The following is a 20,130-nucleotide window of genomic DNA, read 5'->3' on the forward strand; positions in this document are numbered from 1 at the left end:
CCCCAAATGCCTGTTTGCCGATAATACCCACACCTCACTCACAGGGCACCCAGGAAGTGTCCAAGGGGAGTGAGGGATGAGTTGGACCTCGACAGAGAAAGACTCGTACCTCCCATTTGATCCTGCCAGCCTCCTCCTGTTGTCAGCATCTGCTCCAGGTGGAGCACCTACAGGTGGAGAACAAGGGGTTGGGGGGGGGGGGGGGGAGGAGGAGGAGGAGGAGGAGGAGAGGAGGAGGAGAAGGAGGAGGGGGAGGATGGAGAAATAATCGATCAAATCAGATACAAGGAAGCTATGAAGACTTGACTGTATATACCAGCACACACACACACACACAAGCAAACATAAACACACAAACACAAATAGATTATTTGCTTCAAATGGTGGTACATTATGTATTTATCAAGATCATATAAATGTATAAAGCTCGAAAAGTTTGACTGCAAAACAAGTTAACTCTACTTGTGTTAATTTGAGATATTTGCAATCAGAAATGCTGAGAAAATATGGGATATGTTAACCCATTGAGGACGATCTGATTTTGCTACAACACACATTTCCCGTAGACACCTGCCTGAGTATACTTGGGACTCGTCCTCAATGGATTAAATGATAAATCATAACTTCGAGAATATTCCTTGTTATGTAAAGGTATCACTTTGGAAAGGCTTTATTTTGCTCTATCTAATGATGGACTCATTTGAAAATTTTTAAAAATGGCAGGTAAGTCATTTTGAGATCAAACTCTTCACTCATTGCCATCAATCATCAGATAGAACAGGTGTACTGGCTGGCCACACAAACTGAACTGGACAAAAATCTGTTGAACTGGCTTACAGCATAGATGAGGGATGACTGATCGTAGGTCTTCCCTGACACTTTCCACAGGGCAGCTATGACACCTCCTGCAGGATGCTGCTTGTACCCAGACCTTAAAAACAGAGATAGAGGGTGGGGGGGGGGGGGGGGGGGGGGGGGGGGGGGGGGAACAATACAAAGAAAATATAAGGAAATTTCCTGAAATGTCATATCTAATGAGAAGTACACTTTCAATCGACATGCTACTGATACTGAAAGGGTAATATTATTCTCGCTGCTTCTGAAAGAGGTAAGTCAAATGCTCTTTCATTTTGCTAAAAAAGTGAAAATACATTGTTTTCTTTATATTTTCTTTAAATTGTTGTCCATACATGATGTCATAAACTGTGGTAGTCTTCTTATCAAACAAAGACGACAACAAAACTTTAAAAATTCATATTTGATTGATTCTCTGATTTCCCTCAAACTTTGCTGATGTGCTCTACTAAATTTGCTGCTTTCATTCAATCAACATTTATACTTGTGTTTTAGTTTTCATTAATCGGCGACTGGTTTTGTCTCTTGTAAACCACCAAACATGAAGCCCAGAGTGTGGGTATTACACTAAAGCATGCAAACTTATTAAATCTAATGATATCCACAGCAACAGGTAACACACGTTACAAAATGCAGACACAAAACGGTGATAAAAAATAACACAATCTACACAGTTTGGGTGAATGCATCATCAGAACCCAAATGCATCAGTTTCCAAACCATGCTAGTGTAAAGAACAGACGTGTTTCCAGTAAGGGCCCTAAGCTAACTCATCACACACCTCTACTTAAAAGACTAAAATCCCCTAGCATTGCTGCAGCATGAGAGAACCTGAAGACACTAGCGTTTGTACAATCTTCGACTAAGATCCAATAAATTTGCTCAACAACACCCAGATAAAACAGACTGAGAAAATGTCCTCTCAAACGAGAACCACAAGAAGAGCGTCAACTACGTGACTTTCAGTTCTTCAATGCAACCTGTAACCACACCACACCATAGAGGGAGCCCCGGCGGTAACTCTGACCGTGCAGCTCCTCCCAGGGTCCACCATCTTGCGGCCTAACCCGATACGCCGCTACCCACCACACGCAGCACCCAAGGAAACCCAACCACGGAGCCTGTAGCACCGAACTCACGCTCCGACAATGCAGCAAACCTGGGACAGCGGGAAAAATGACCACGTGACCGACGTGCCCATTCCTAACAGCGAGTCTGATTCATACTCTACTACTACAGAGCCTCGAAATGCTCACCTACAAAAAGGTCATAGTGGACATGAAAGCCTTATTTGCTGACTTCAGTAAGCAAATCATCGACAAACTGGATACTGTCTTGCTGGACATCAGCATACTGGAACGCGAATCAAAGGAAACTACTTGAGCAATTAAGGACCTTGAAATATGTGTGAGTCTAAATGACGACAAAATAAAAGTCATTGAAAAGGAAATGATACCTGAAATCAAAGAATCAATTTTGGTGAAAAACCGAGACTTGGAAGAGAAAATTCTCTTGCTGGAGCTGCATCAGAGAAAACAAAATCTGATGATTTTTGGTGTTGATGAGGCACGCAACGAGAACATCTACCATACAGCGCAGGAGGTGTTTGTGCACTTCCTCGACATCACGCACGCTGAAGCCACGTCAACATCGTAAATGCTCATCGTCTCCCTTCGCAGCAGCGTAACAATCAACCAGCCAGTCCATGTCCAATAATTAACTAGTAGTCTTTGTTCATTTGATCCATTGCAAAACTAACCCTTTTCAGCATTCACAGCACATATCAAGTCACGATGCCTATGCATAGCCAAAAAATTATAGACTGTGCAATTGGCAGACTCTATGCACAAAAGAAAAATGTATTTGTATGTTACGTTTGTCATGAAATTGCAGAAATAAAAAATATCAAATATCAAACATCTGGGATTAGTTAAAAAATATGCCCTTCTAGTAAGTAAATAAAATCCCAGTCAATCCCAAAGTCAAGGATTTACTCATCAGTTTTAGACATATTAAAAATGGACATTGGAAGTATTTCATCCAAAATTTGTCTCAATACAGCAGTTTAAGGTTCTGATTTATCTATGGAAATAACATGAAACATTTGTTACCTCGAATCCTGTTGCACTTAAACAGGATTCTCGCTAAAGCCATTCGCGATTATCAGGCAAGAGCTGTACCACTACCACTACTACCACTACAACTACTATTACTGCTACATGACTTGGGAATTAACTCGTTGAGGACGAGTCCCAAATATACTCAGGCAGGGGTCTACGGGAAATGCGTGTTGTGGCAAAATCAGTCCGTCCTCAACGGGTTAAAGACACGGTTTCACTCACCAGATCCATGTGGCAGATCAGACCAGGCATGGAGCTCAAAGCCCCCACCGTAACGCTCCTGCAGCTGGTCTTTGAGACTCTTGTTGCTTGGGTAGGTCACCACCTCGGCACAGCAGAAGGCTGCCTTCAGAAGTGCACCTGAGATTGAATTTGATGCAAGAGATGTGCCATACATACTAAATGTAATAATCTTGCCCCATCTTATCTTAAAGATTTGATTTCCTTCCGCTCTTCCACTTCAACCCTTTCACTCCATTCTTCGTCCACTCTCCAATTATCACATGGTCCAAGCACCTGTACCCGTTATGGTGATAGGGCCTTATCTGTTATTTCCCAATCTCTTTGGAGCAAACTCCCTCTCTATATTCGTAATGCTGAAAGTGTTGATAAGTTCAAATCATGATCTATTTACTCAGTCCTAATTTCTGCTTTTGCTGTTGTTGTTGTTATATCATTATCATACGTACATAATGCTGCATCTTACTTCAATTTTTTTTTTTTCTGGATTAATGCGCTTACAAACATCGGTATGAAGCACTATTTAAGTGTTATTCACTTCCATTATCATTAAGTAAACTCAAAGTATTTGGAGATTTTGGGATCTGACTATGAATCAATGTCAGTGGTCGCTATATAACTTCAAAGTTGTCTACAATCAAACAAATTTTTCATGTTTCCATCCATGTCATTAAAAAAAAAAAAAATTACATAAGAGTGATTTGTCACTCATTTGGGGATGAGTCTATTAATTTGAACAGGGTAGAGATAATTCTCTCTCACATCATAATATATGCAACAGAGCATAGAAGGAAACAAACCTGCTTGTTAGTAAAACTGTATAGAAGTACATAATTCCTGGTTGAAAAAATTTGTCCATTTGGCCTATAACTCTTTCGATACTTCTTTCTCTGCCTAAAGTCACTTTCCATTCACTGCACACAAAACAAAACTGAGAAACATACAGCAATTTTTTTACAAAACTCCTCACACCTGTTATAACAATTCTAATACACGTAAATTCAAATTTACAGCTGAAATTCAAATTGATTGGGAACTAGAAATGTTGCTATGGCAATTGGCATGCCACTGCTAAAAAATCACATTTTCTATTACCCTAGCATAACCAAGTACCAGATCTCTAGTTTTACATGCAGACCCAAGTTACAGTAATAATTTTGAGTAAACATATTGTGTCATGAGATGTTTGCACTGCACAAAATCTGAAAGATTCCCTGGTTAGAATTCCACTTGTCAACCATTTGGAATGGATAACCAGCATTTACTAATAATCACAAAAATCCGGCCATGGATGGCATATTTACCTGGTGCCTGTGGGTTGGTGTAGTTGGAGAGATCCTTTAGTCCCTCACATACAACTTCCTGTCTTCCTGCAGCATCCTTACCAAAGACCAGGACCAGCTTTGGTCTGAATGGTAAAAAAGGAACAGACATATCACATATCCTGTTTGTCCCCATGAGAAAGTAACAATCGATGTGAATATAAAGGCACTGGGACACAGTGCTAGGAATGCATTTACATTGAAACAGTTGCTCTTGATGAAAAAGTGAATTTCACTTCTAGTCACATTATTCACATAATTTTTCAATCATATCTAAATCGTAATGCAAAACCAATAACATAATGTAATCTTCATTTTGCATGTGTCCAAAGTAAGGAGATACTATAAACACTACGTTTTCTCAATTATATGATCTCCTTCTTGAATGGCATAATGTACCTGCTTGATACCGTTTGCTGACTATTGCTAGTCACCTGGGGTGACTTCCTTTGTAAACGCAATAAAGATTAAATGGCTAAACAATACAGTCAGAAAAGTAAAAATCAGGCATCCAAACCCCACAAAAAGAAACAGCCATTGAGACTCCAATCTCCTAATATATGCTAATTATCAAAGAAACGTGCACTTGAAAGAAAAACAAAACGTAATCATTTTAGCTCAGAGCACGAGGGAGCACACGACACAAAAGCACTAAAAAATGTGTGATATTTTGACGTCTCTGCAAGCATTCTTCCCAGAGAAGCGAATACAAGCTCACTCTGGAATCCGTCTCGCCTTAGCCCCCGTCTTCATCTGGCCATCCAGCAGAATGGCGGCGTCGATGACCGCCCCTCCGTACTCGTACGTGATGGGCGGCGTGTCCGTCCAGCCGCCGGAGAGGTCAATGCGGGTGGGACAGAGGACGGTGACCCACTTCTCCATGGCGGTCAGATCGCATGGCGTGGTGGTGATGAACTGCAGGTAGGAGATGAAAGCCACAGAATGGTCAAGGTCATTTTGCCACATTTGGGGGAAAAGATTGCTGTGCCAAAATATTGATATTACGACACATACTCCATGGCCCAAATGAAACCATGGACAAAAACCATGGAGCGCCAAGTGTCGCAGGAACAATTTGTTACTAAATTGGTCATTTCGTCGACAAAATGACCATTTCGTTTACAACAAAATTACCATTTCATGGACAAAATGTTGTCATTTCGTTACAAAATAATCATTTCATCGAAGAAATGACTGATTTTGTAACAACAAATTCCATGCAACACTTGGCGCTCCATGGTTTTTGTCCATGGTTTAAACCATGGTTTCATTTGCATCACCTTCGGGAATTTGGGCCCAAGAGTTTAATCAAACTGAAATTGAACCTAGGCACTTCATAAACCAGACCAGTGGTTTTGTCAGATGACATTCATTAAAGCACTCATGTTTAGATATGAATCATTTGAACACTACCAGACAAACTTTTGTAAGAACTTTTCAGCGTAACACGGGACCAATCATATCTGATGATTCATGAAAAGAGTACAAACTTTAGAGCACAGCATGCTGCTATCTCACATCACAGTCATACGACAAAGGGAAAAATTATTATGATTCACCCGATTTTGTCAGCTCAAAAACAAAATGTATGAGATAGATTCAACGTACAGGAAACATTACACCAGACACACATTCAACTACAGAATCACTTTTGCGATCACTGACTATCAAGCAGCAATCAACAAAATGAAGAAGAGGTTTCTTACCCTGCGTGCCAGCATAACGGCGTGCCGAATGAGAATCTGAGCGGCGCCCTCGTAGTGACGAGCGGCCCTGGTTAGGCGGTCTGGCTGGTCCAGCCACTGTGAGCGGTGGTTGGCTAGGGAGCGTATGCCAGCCTGCATTTTCTCTGCCTGATAGGACAGACAACCATCACCATGGGTTAGCTCTCTGCTCCATGAGGCATTGATAGGCCCCAAGCACTTTCTCCTCACTTACCAAGTACCGTATACGCCGAATATTTTGCGAGGTTTTTATTTTTTTCGAATTTCGCGAGTCAGCTGCTATTCGCGAAATAAAAAACACATAAAAATATTGACTCTAGTGCTGATATGAATGTGACGCACACATATACATTTCTCCGTTCAGTACAGGACTCCACATGATCGCAAATTTAACCACTCGCGAAATTGTCGGAAAGTCCTGATTCGAGAAAATTTAGACTCACAAAATATATGGCGTATACAGTATTTTCACCAGAACAAAAAAAAAATCAATATGTGAGGACGAGTGCCAAGTATACTCGGGCATGCGTCTATGGGAAATGCGTGTTGTAGCAAAATCAAACCGTCCTCAACGGGTTAGAGGCATAATTTACCATTTGCAGATGAAACTAAAATCCAGCATTAGTGCTTCAAAGTAGTTCTAAAATATCAGTTAGGGGTAGAAACAACCACTGTAAAAATTTTAATCCATATAGTCGATGTTAAGCATTTCTAAACACACAAAACGTGAACAATAGTTATATAAAAAATGTTACATGACTAAACCGTCTGCAGTCATGGTTTATTGCGGAAAATACTGATATCTCCTTATATTTCAACCTTTATTTGGTACGATGTTTTGTGATACAGCAGATCTACTCATATCTGGTGGAAGGGGGGGGGGGCACTTTTTCGCACCATACAAATGAATACATAAGGTGTCACCACTTTGGGCCCCACCCCACCTTTTTTCCCCCAGAAGTGCGTAAGTGGCACTAGAAAGAAATAGATAGAGACCTTGAAGTGTGAGCGCGGTAAGTTTATTTTGGGGGCTGAAGACCCTTTTTTTTTTCTTGTCAGCTGAAGAAATTTGGAAGTGGAATGAGAAAAGATGAGCTGAAGACTTTTTTTTTTCTTTTTTTTTGCTTGTCAGCTAAAGAAACCTGGAAGTGGCACCAGAAGGTTTTTTTTTCACCTCCAGCAGCTGAAAGGCATCATTCCAGGTCTTGTTGCCCCCTGGTCCGCTCCTGAGTCCCCCCTTCCCTCCGGCCATGGCTCCCAGGACGTCTGCGATGCACACGAGGCAGCGGGCTGCGATGCCAGCAGAGTTACACTTACAGGCAACTGGGCATTTTTTTTACAGGCAAGCAGAGGCAGAAGGAAAAGAGATAACAGGTCAACTGTGTGAAGTTTTTAAAATTTTCCACTACTGGTAATCTGATTTGAAACCTCATACACACAAGTTTTGTTCATACATTATTAAATACATACATGTATGGTAAAGCTTTGTTCATTTGTAGGTTAGCTGTCTGCATGCTATATACGGAAGAAATATTTCACGTTTGGCAGGGCTTGAATCACCATAAATATTATCATCTGTACCACCAAAGGGATTTGAAACATCACACACATAATTTTCAATACACTTTATCATGTGTATATCTCTGTTCATTTGAAGGGCCAGTCGTCTGCATGTTACATGGAAGAAAAATTTCACATGTTTAGCAGAGCTTCAATCACTATGTATCCTCAAATGCAACATCAAAATCACTAAAGTCACTCTAAAAGGCACTCCTTCATCATAATTCATCATAAATAACATCACCACCCTAATCATCATCACCCTCATCATTTTCAATATAATCATTACATCATTCTATGATCACCATTTTGCTATCAGAGTCATTTCATGGAACATATCATACATAATACAATTTATGGCACAAGCTAAACCTCACATGTTCATCAAGCAGATTTAGCACACAGAAATCTCCCCAACAACTGCAACTCCATCACTTCACATGCAGTACAACCTGATACATAGCATCAGTCATTCTCATTCACTCAGCCACATGTGTCAACCGGACCCACACACAACCATCATTCCATCAACTCCTCTGCGCAATGCTCACTCGCATCCAGCCGGTCCAGCATCAGTTGGGCATAGCCCTCGGCAACGGCACACTTGAGCATGGGGAGGATGCCCTGGTTCCTGCTGTTGAGTAGCACATCCTCCACATGTTTGAGACCAACTTGGATGAACATCTCCCTATTGGGGCCAAGCAAACAAATAAAGAAATTAGGTCCTGGCTCCCTTTCAATCACAGTCAAACCAGAAGATATTGCACAGACTATTTTTCACTGAAAGTAGAGTCATAAAAGGATCATTAGCAAAGGTCACATTCCATATTAACTGTTTATCAATTGATAAATACTACTTGTGTTTAACATCACACTTTTTTTATATGCTGGGTATGAAATGTTCATACACCATTCACAAACAGGCCTCCTTGGAATTCAAATTAACAAATGTTTCAATAGAAAGTAAAATCCGGGTTTTCGCAGCATTAGAAAGTAATACTGGAATTATTTAAACCGTATTATTGTATAGTCACATTACTGTACGTCGGAATCTTATCAGAAAGATTTATTGTACATTGAGATGTAGTACATCATTTGCTTTAGGAAACATTTTTAGCAATTAATGATGACACCCTCAATTCATGAAGAACAACAATGAATGAATGACAAAGGGGAATGGAGAAGAAGCCAAAAAAGGGGAATGGACAAAAAGCCCAAAAAAGAAGAATGATCTCTAAAAGTCTTCACCTTCTCCACTGAAACTCTGTGGAAGGGTCAATATTCATCATGATCTCCTCCAATGACAGTCGCCAGGACGACCGCCATCGTTGAAGCATCTCCTCATCTTTCTCCCCGTGCAGCAGCCAGAGGGCCTCCTTTATGCCGATAGAAATCTGGCACGCCATCACGGGGAACAGTTTGGCGTTGTACAGCGTGCGATCATAGTCCGACTAAAATGCAATAATACGCAAGGAGAAAGTCACATATCAAAAGCATGTCATGAATGATGAGAAGGTAGAAGATGTCACCAGTTGAAATCAGTCTGTGTTGAAAACACATGGGTTACAGTGCTTGAAATGATAACAATTAAAGGCAACCAAAGCACTTTCCATTTCTAGTGATAAGGAGCCTTGTGCTGCGGTACTCTGACCTTTTTTCAGGAAATGCTAGGAAGTTATTACATTTCCACCTTTACTGCACTTAATATGAGTCTTAACCTAACTATACTCAGTTCTCATATCAATTTCTAGTATGAGAAGGTGCAATGCACTTGATTTGTGTATTATAGTTTTGTATTGCACAGTTTTTTATAGATAACCATAGTTCTTAGAGGGCTCAAAATTAATCTTCCACCATTTGGAATTTGCTGGCAATGTATCGCAGGGGTATAATGAAGAAACTTGTCTGGCTGATGCAAATTGCTAGGATAATGAGTAGTTACGGAGTATTTTGAGATCAAAGGTGTAGAACACTTTTGAATGTAGTACATGAGTGTTCAAGCTGGTCAGCACTGATACAATGCTGCTTCATCACACTCTTTCTACCACTCTACCATCCTATCTCTGAAGGCACTGTTCCCTTTGGCAGTATTAAAGGACAAGTTCACCTTCATAGACATGTGGATTGAGTGAATGCAGCAATATTAGCAGAACACATCAGTGAAAGTTTGAGGAAAATCTGACAATCCGTTTAATAGTTATGAAAATTTGAAGTTTCTGCTTTCTTTAGTCACTGCTGATTGAGAAGACTACTGCAGCTTTTGATGTAACATGTGTACAACATTTTAAAGAAGATATAATGAAAATTCAAGATATTTTCACTTTTCTCGCATAATAAAAGAACACTTGACTTCCCTCTCTCAGACGGCCAGGGGGTATAATAGTACCCTTAACATATGTCAGTGACGAGTGGAGGAAATGTGCACTTTTTTTCAAAAAGTAAAATTTTGTGAAATTCTCTTTATATTTTCCTTACATCGTTGTATGCATGTGACATCATACACTGTAGTAGTCTTCTCATCCAGTGATGACTGAGTGCAGATACTTTAAAAATTCATAATTTTTGAACGAACTGTCCAATTTCCCCAAACTTTCACTGATGTGTTCTACTAAGACCCCGTTTACAGTGCGAGGCTTGGCTGCGGCTCGAGTCTACCTTCATTTCAGTGTAAACGCGCAAAAGGCCAAATGCGAGGCCAAAATTGGCCTCGCATTTGGCCTCGCTCTGGAGGTGGTCTCCGCCACGGCTCGGCCGCGGCCGAGCCCGGCCTTTTCTCAGTGTAAACGCAAACTGGGCCAAATGCGCAGCCAATTTTAGTCTGGCTTCCAAACCCTCTGCCTGTACTACTTCGCTGTTCAGGATATTAACCCCCTCAACGTCGAAAACTAGTATAGTTTAAGGTAGTTTTGTCCTGCAAAGGATTTTTTCCTTCGGCAAATGCCTTTGCCCAAACAGCGACTTTGTCGCCACGGAATTCATTTGGCAAAGGGTCTGAAAACCAGACAATGCCAAATTGCGTTTGTTTACAAGCAGAGTGCCACTATGACAAAATATTGATAGGTTTGAATCAAAAGCGCGGCCGAGCCCGGCAGTGTAAACGGACAAAATTGCGGGGCCTGGTCTCGCAATTGAGGCTGGGCTCGGCCCAGCCCCGCACTGTAAATGGGGTCAAATATTGCTGCATTCACTCAATCCACATGCATATGAAGGTGGACTTGTCCTTTAACTACGTGGCACACTGAGAGCCATTAGGAGAGAGTAGAATGACGATGATATCTTGAATACATGTACGTACCAAATGAGTGGGCCACAGGTCTTCCTTGTCCACTCCGGTCCTGGTCAGGAACACCATCCACGGAGAGTTACAGAAGGAGCTGGTGCCCTTAATGTATGGAGTCTGGTCAGGCAAGGACACACATACAGGGCATGTATGAGTAGTCTTTGCAATGAATTCATCACACCCACTCTCTTGCCGCGATACTCAAAGGTGGCTTAGATTTTAACCCGTTGAGGACGGTTTGATTTTGCTACAACACGCATTTCTCATAGATGCTTGCCCGAGTATACTGGGGACTCGTCCTCAATGGGTTAACAGTCCATGGGTTGTGCAAACTTCTGTTTGTACACTATTAAAACAGACTTCCAATAAGTAACTTGCACTGATACACACACGTGCAAAGCATGCCCACATCATGCTTTTGTAAGTCCATGGACTAAATTTAAATCATACATTTGATTTATAAACCACCTTTGTGAATTTGGGCCCTTGTCTTCCTTAAAGTTTGTCCTGCCTTATTCAGCACAATCATAAGAATCACTTTTCTATGAGCAATTCATTCATTTGACAAGCTGAATCCAGATTGCCGTGAATGATAATGTTTTCTTACAGACAATTCATAGCACATCTGCAATGCAAGACAAATATCTCATATTCCATAGTGCAACAATATCCAAATATTGTATTAAAAAAAAAATAGCCCTTTATGTGCCTTGTCTCTTAGCTACAGTTTATGACTTGCCAAACTTTTTTGTCAGCATATATCCACTCAATCCTTCCAAACTTTGACCCAACTGCACCTCACTGAGGTGTAGCAATGAGCCTCAGTCCAACAGCAAGGCAATAGTGACACGATAGGGATTAGGGGATTAGGTAATCTCTATTGTTTTACATTGACACTTACTTTTCATCTGAACAAGTCATTAGAGTATTCAACTGTTTGAAATTGTACGATTGTACTTATTTTTTTAATAGCTTGACATCTGGATCTTTTAGTAAACTTTTCCACTGTATACTTCCATGGGATTGTGCAAAGAGGCCACACAAAAAGTGAAGACATCCCATGTTAGGGCACGATATCCCAACACAGTACTAGGGCTGCGGGATTACATAAGATATGTGACAAACAGCAACATGTAGGGCACAGTAGTCACGCTATCTCTTGTTACCTTTGTATGTATGTATGTATGTATGTTTGCATGTACATACACACTCTCTCATGTGCATTATTTGTATAAAATCTTTCCATCTTTTTCATATCTATCTTTTTATTTATCTATGCGGGAGTAATGTCTGTACTTGAATGTTCTTATTTACTTCATATTGAAGCTTTTGAAGTAATTTGATTGAGAGCAGTGCCAAAAATGACGCCAAAGCTCTAGTCTCGAGAATCAAAGCCTACACATATGCTACCATGATCTTGTACACCATATGCTTCTCTACATTCTCACTGACTTATCTAGGGACCCATTGCACCGCAAGGTTTGCAATCATTGTGTTTTGTAACAATCAGCTGTTACTGAGGCATAGACCAGTGGAACAACCTTTAGGATTCAAGTTGTCTTTGTGGCAACCCTGCAATCACTGCAAGTCTACAACCCTTGCAGATACCTGAATATGTAATGGAGTGACTCTTGATTGCACTCACCATGATGGCGTCAAACTTGCCAAGGACGGTGTATATCTTGGTCTTGACCCTCGGGTAGTGACCCAGGTAGAGGTTGAAGCCTTGCAGGAAGACACACTCTGGTAGGCTCACATTCTCCAGCTCCTGGGATGTGGGGTGTCACAGGGAGGAGGTGGTATGTAGTATTAAAGGAGACCTCCAGATGATTTTCAGACTTTTACATATATGAACAACTGTAAATTAGTTATACTGGTTGCAGAGCTTCAGAATTTTAGTAACTGGGATGAGGAATAAGAACGTTTTCAAACTTTGTAACAAATTGCAATGAACAAGGATGATGACATGGCAGCCTCACAACAAAAATGCATGAGTAGGGGCTCAAGGAGGCAGAACAAAAGAAGAAGGTATGCATACATTCTACACAGGTGAACTTGTCAATCAAGCAGTATGGTAATGGAATTATACTGCTACATTTCTGAAATATGTGAGGCTCCTATGTCATCATCTTTGTTCAGTGTAATTTGTTTTTGTTTTTTTAAGAGTACTGATTTCTCTGCTCAAGGACCATAATAAATGCCACAAATCTGATACACGCAGCTGTTGATTTATGTACTACAGGATGTAAAATCATGAAAATAGTCTGGAATGCCCCTTTAAAATGGGAAGCTGGGGGTCTCTGCACACAGTTTGAAAAATTTAACCCTTTCTGTTGCCAGGGTCTTTGGACAGTGTGTGCATCACCATGGGATTTTCTGTGCCAATGGGCAGTCACAGTACACAAAGGGTTAACATATACTAAAATGATAACGGGTGGGAAGGGACAGACAGGTCCATTTTGGAGGGTTTGAATGGTTACTGACAAGAGACTTTACAGACACTCAGAAAGAGCACTTCAAACCCTGAGGTTAGAACAATCTCTATACTCTCAACACCATGAGTCATCAACTGCTACATTACGTTAACTGGTTTCAAAGTACATTGAGAGCAAAACATACTTTCCATTCTGATTCTTTCTTTTTCCTATCAGAGCATTTGTTGTTGTTTTTTTGTTGTTTTTTGGTTTGTTTGTTTGTTTGTTTGTTTGTGTTTTTTTTTTGTGGGGGGGGGGGGGGGGGTCCAGCATCAACTGATAAGCACATAACCAGCTACACTTGTATGTGCAATGCTGCACCTCATACACGTAATATGTCTCAAAATTTGCGTACCTTAGTACATCTTGTGACATTTCAAAATGCCATAATATGCCTCAAAGGCAGGGCATACTGGAGAAATCCTCAATTAACATACTGAAGTTCACAAGTATGCAACACACCATACAAATGAAAGTCCATATCATGAAGGGTTAAAACAAAATCTTGGAAGAGTTGTAGACAATGCAATGACTGAATTGACACAATCATTGGACAGATTCACCAAGACTGATTTATATAGTTAGTGTCAGGATTTCCAATACATTCATCCCATGCTCACTCTTAACCCTAAAAAGACTGGGGGGGGCCTAAAAGGCCCCCCCTCGACATTTCGCGCGATTACTCTGCAACACGCAATGCTCTCGCCGCGATGCTCTATGACTTTTTTCTTTCGAGTTTCGCACACATTTTGACACCAAATTTGTGACGCCCGGGGGTACGGTTCTGAAGTTACATAACTTTTTGTACATGCACGTGAGGCCGAAAATGGCTAAAAAATGTGATTTTGTGTACAAAGTCAATGCAAATTGAGTTTTTTCACATGGTTCATATAAATATGCTTATTTTTACTCTCAATGGCTAAAATTAATTTGTTTTAGGAGTATTATGCTTCAAAAAGTGTCTGCCACAAATTTTGTTAAAAAAACAACAAAAACAAAAGGTCGAATAAACAAAGAAATACATAAGAAATTCATAAAACAATAAAATAAATAAGAAATTAATTTTGATACCAAATTTTTTTTCGAGTGCATTTGCCAAGAATGCCACAAAGAATAATTAGACCAAAAATGAGCACTTTTGGAACTTTATTTACTGATTTAGATCAAAGAGTCTGATTTCTTGCATAAATTAGCATGATTAATCAAAATAAAATAAAAGAAGACTATTTTGGAAAATTTAAATATACATTCTTGTAGATTACATCGCACACTACCATTGTGCAAATTTCCGCGGCGATCGCGCGATCTGCGGCCGAGATCTTAAGGGGGGGCCCTTTAGGCCCCCCCCCAGTCTTTCGAGCTACCAAAATAGCCCAGTCTTTTTAGGGTTAATGGCAGTGCAATAGACATCTACTGAACGGTAAATCAAGCGAGCCAGCCATGCAATAGATCATAGGATGCAATGAACTTGTGTATCGTAAAGCATTGATGCATACGTGCATACGAGGTAAGCAAACTTAATGTTAACATGTGTCTAGATCTTTTCTTTTTCAAGATCTAGAGTCAGATCTAGATCTAGGCCTAACTGTTAGTCCTCCTCCTAGATAGGCTTACCGTTAGATCTATTTTGGTCTAAACCACCAGGCCTATATCATGTGTTGTATAAAACAAATATTCAATGTTTTATCATTCAAGCGACGGTTCAAATATTAAATTTGGTGCAAGTTTAACCATTCTATTCAACTTTGCTTCGCAATGTTGAATAGAATAGTTAAACTTGCATGCTCATGTAATATTCGGAATCATCAAACTCATAAACATTGAATATTTGCATACTAGAATCTCACCTTGGAAGCGTCCCTATCAATGTTCAGAAGACAGGAATCTTTAGAGATGTTCATCTTGCACTGTAGAGGGAAAATGTCACAAAAGATCTCATTCTAAGATTGTATTATGCATTTCTCTTATTTTCCAAAAAACACAGCTTCTCCAAATCTATAACCTCTTTTTCTGCTCTTTAATTATGGAATTCTCTTGATAATAGTATAAAGGAAGCTGCAAGTTTTAATACTTTTACTTTAAATTAAAGAATATTCAAAATAAATTCTCATGTACCACAATGAGTCATATTTATGTATACCCTAATTTCATGTCCCTTCTTTCTTCTAAATGAAAATCATTTATCATCTCAAAACACAAATCTTCTCTTTATACCTCAGTGAGCCCTTGCATCTTGTGCCTTGCAGGCATTATCATTGACTTTTCAACCCTTCTTCATTTATAATAATAATAATAATAATAATAAATCATTTATTAAGCGCAGAAACTATGTCTATATATTCTACTGCGCTTCAAGAGCTCTTAAATTCCTATGTTGCACAATACTGCATGGGAAGTACAAGAAGAAATAAGCCCATGCTAAAACAAAAAAGTTTTCACTTTTGATTTAAAACTATTTAAAGTCTCACATTTCCGAATGTCTAATGGTAATCTATTCCACAACCTAGGGGCTGCACAAGAAAATAATCTGCCCCTTTTCCCCCGTTCTCCTTGGTCTCACCTTCTTTTTCCTTCTAATCTTTTTTTTTCCCCCAAGAGAGCTGCCTCGTCTTTGTTTATTAGTGTGTGTATTTCTTTTTTTTTTAGGCAATCTGCCTTTGATAGTTTTCTTTTTTACTGTAATTGGTCATGGTTTACGAGGGGACTGCAAATTACAAGCTCTGTTCTTTAGCAGCCCTCTCCATTTTGCAACCATTTCGATTTGGCTTAATCAGAAAGGTCAGAGTAACGGTATTTATTGCCAGTTCACAGTATCTTCATTTGCAACTTTGTGCTGCAATACGTATGTCAACTTTTTGTTTTTGTTATTGGAAATGAAATGAATGAACTGAAATGAACTGCAGCTCAAATAAGCTTTAATAGTTCTGACACCGCAACCTTGAGCAGAGGGGTACCACTAGTGAAATTCTTGTTACACTTAAACTTGTGTGAATGCTACACACTGCTTGATATCTTTCGCATTAGAAAAAAGTTAAATTTGGGGAATGCAGAACCTGATACTTCCTGTGTATCAAATTTTGTACAGCAGCTTGGGCAAGGCTACTTCTCTTCATCAATTTCTATTTTGATGAAGATTGGTTGTACAGACACAAACTTTGAACCAAAGTCACCCAAACTCAGGGACGTCACATATTTTCAGTTGGACCAAATATCTTGCTTCCTTTCCAAGTTATTTGATAAACCTTTCATGCGCTACAGCATTGACAAGCACAAATGAATTTTACCTCAAGGTGACTGTGGACGATGACCGATGACTTCCCAGTGACTGCGACCCCTGACCCCAGGATGGAGTTGATGACAATGGTGTCTCCCTTAAGCTGGGCACCTTCCTGTAAAAAAAAATTAAAAAAATTAAAATATCAATGGAGCCAACTACATATCTACCATAATATGTTATTAACAGTTTGATGTACAGTAAGAGTAAACAACAGGATAAGAAAGAAAAGATAGAAGACAAAGAAAAACATAAATGTTTTAAAATGCCCCCCCCCCCCAAAAAAAAAATAAAAAAAAAAAAAATAGAGGAAACCACGCTTATCAAGTGTTTCATCTAGTACATACGTTATTGGAACAGCAAAAAATCAAATGTGAATTTAACAGCAACAACTACAACATCATTATGGCTATTCTGACAAACAGTAAAAACACATTACCTCTTGGAAGCTGTGAGTTGTATTTGACCAGGCGAAGTGACCTCCATCCTCTCCCTTCATCGGACAGCTGACCAGATGCTTCAGATGCTCCCCACCAGCCAGGGTCTGGTAGTTATGGCTACCATTCTCCAGGACAACTGGGTACAAGTATAGAGTACAACACAAGGCACAAGAGATTCAGAAACACAAACAAAACAAACCATAAAATACAGTTGTTGTGCACATATTCTATGTATAATGTTCCCTTGCCTTTTCACTTTTACTCCTAGTGCTATTAGCAGTAGGCAAATTATTCCGAATACTCTATTTGCAAAATTAGCAAAAACATGGTGCAGAAACTCAAATATTAGTTGTGTGGGATGGATATCAATGCTTTGAAGAAGTCACAACATCACTTATCCAATTGAAAATGGAGATTTTAAAGACTAATTAATGAAGGGCAACCAAGAAATCAATGTGGTTTTAGAAACTATTCTACACACTGATATCACCGGTACAAGAAAACCATACTCTTTCTATCCACTTTAACTTTGTCCTCACCCACACTAACAATATAATTCCTAGATGAGCACTGCACACACTCTCACGTTTAATGACACAAGACAGGAAACAACAATGGCAATAACAAAAAAACAACAAGAACAAGAACAAAAACAATGTCAATGACAGCAACAACAACAAAAACAATAACAAGCATGGGCACCCATGTCACATTTCAAAACTATGAGAAACACAGCTGGTAATTTTGCGGCGCAGAAGAATACATGTCTATAGGTTTTGCGCTGTATAAATTGATATATTATATTACATTATGTATATATATATATATATAATACATATGTATGTATATATGTATATATAAATAAATAAATAAATATATCTACTATTATAATACTTGAAGTTGTTGTTGTTGTCGCGGCCTTATGTATTTCCTGTTTTATTCCGACGTTGCTGGTTTTTCTATCTCCTCCCGAGCCGTCGGCTCCGGGCAGCTGCGACCGGTGCCGTCGGCCGCAGGAGAGTATCCTGCATCGAATGGCGCGGGTTCCGTCCCCGCTCCGCCTCCATGTCGACGTCGAGGACGAAAAAGAAAAATTAATTAGATAGATGCATAATGCATTTTGTGCGTGACGAAAGAGCCGAGCGTTTTAATATTCATTGAACCTGCGCTGGACTCCAGCTTTCTCGACCGTTCATCTTTTAGCTTGCAGAGACAGTGGGGATACTAAAGATGATGGATGCAGCGAAATCTCTGACATCTTCCGGCGGACGCGCACGCACACACACAATGTACCTCACAGAACTCTACACACTCTACGCTGTGTGTATTACTTCTGTGATGTACCTTTGCCTCCGCCTGTTGTACGTGTATGTAATGTATTGACGATGGTTACACAAAGCATTCCATCAGCGTGCGTGTGATATGGACTGCAAGGGCACACAGTTCGCCACTGGCGTCCCCAAATGAAAACAACGAACATTGTTATTTAATTGTATTTTGCACAACTGCAGAATACTATGCAGCTCAGGTACGTCATTTAGTTTGCTCGCCGTTTGCTCTCAAGTCCGATGTCATTGAGAGGAAAAAATGGCCGCCCTTCGCATGTGGACGTGAGTACTTCACGGTGAGAGCAGAATTCTTTTATCGGTGACGAATATGACCAAGAGTGACTTTTAAGTGGTAAATTTTCTTCCTCTTACTTTTCTGTAACTTTTGTGAAACTCAGTGTGGATTTCGTATGCAACTGTGGTCACAATCATGGAGAAAAATTCACCGTACGCAAAGAAACCAAAGTTGATCAATGATCATGCGGACACTGCGGTTCCTCCTCGTGAGTCTCCCGGAGCCGCCGGGGACGTTCTAGCGCGTGACCCCTCTGCTAGACGAGAGCTTCTATCTGCTACGGACAAGCCGTGCTACGCTGCTGTAACAGCCGCCGGCCTATCGAGCTCACAACCTCCACAATGGTTTGTACAGTTTTTCACTGAATTTGAGAATAGACTGGATGTTCGCATTGAGTCACTGCTTGACAAAAAATTTGGCGACCTCACATCTATAGTCACAGAGCACGATGAGAAGATCAAGAGCCTCTCTTTTGATATCGCTAACCTGAGAGATACTGTACAGGCGCTTCAGACTGACAATGGAAAGCTGGAGAGGAAACTGGACGATCTTGAAAATCGTTCACGACGTAATAATCTTGTTGTCTTTGGGATTCAGGAGTCCAACAACAAGGAGGACTGCAAGAAACTCATTCAAGATTTCCTGCGCTTCGCAGATGTCCCCGAAGAAGACATCAATGATATCCAGCGATGTCATCGAACACCGTCATTTCGACCTCAGGGACAGGAGAATGCTCCACATCATCCAAGAAGGATCCACATAGGTTTTGGTTCCTTTACTGCAAAGGAGAGGGCACGCAAGGCTTGTATCAACAAGCTGAAGGCTACAAGATCGCTGTACCTGGATCACAAAGCATTCGTTGCAGAGGATCTCTCACAACATGTTCTTCAACTTCGAAAATCCAAGGCTGGTGCATTCAAGCGGCTCAAGGAGGAGGGCAAGCGCCCCTTTTTTATTTTTCCTGACAAGCTGTGCTTTAGAAATCCAGACGGAAAGATCACCACAGCATAATTTTTAACACTATGGTATATTTTCTGGAAAGTCGGTTATCACATCGCCACCCATGTTGATTGTTTTTTTTTATTGGTTCATATACATGTACCTTGCTATGTTATCATTAAGATAGTCGTGACCAGGAAAGATATGTGCTTTCATCATTTTAGAAAATGATCATTACCGGTACCATATTTGTATTAAAAAATAGTAGCACTTACACTA

At 40.1% G+C, this 20,130-nt stretch overlaps 1 pseudogene; it reads right to left on the reverse strand.

Annotated features, from left to right (window-relative positions):
• Positions 1-42: 42 nt before the first annotated feature.
• The window catches only part of LOC139709677 (L-fucose kinase-like), a 41,614-nt pseudogene continuing 21,526 nt past the window's right edge, over positions 43-20,130 (reverse strand).

Source organism: Diadema antillarum, unplaced genomic scaffold (genome assembly GCF_040938485.1).
Source record: "Diadema antillarum isolate AM-2024a unplaced genomic scaffold, OU_Dant_1.0 seq00001459_RagTag, whole genome shotgun sequence".
In the NCBI taxonomy this organism is placed as follows: domain Eukaryota; kingdom Metazoa; phylum Echinodermata; class Echinoidea; order Diadematoida; family Diadematidae; genus Diadema; species Diadema antillarum.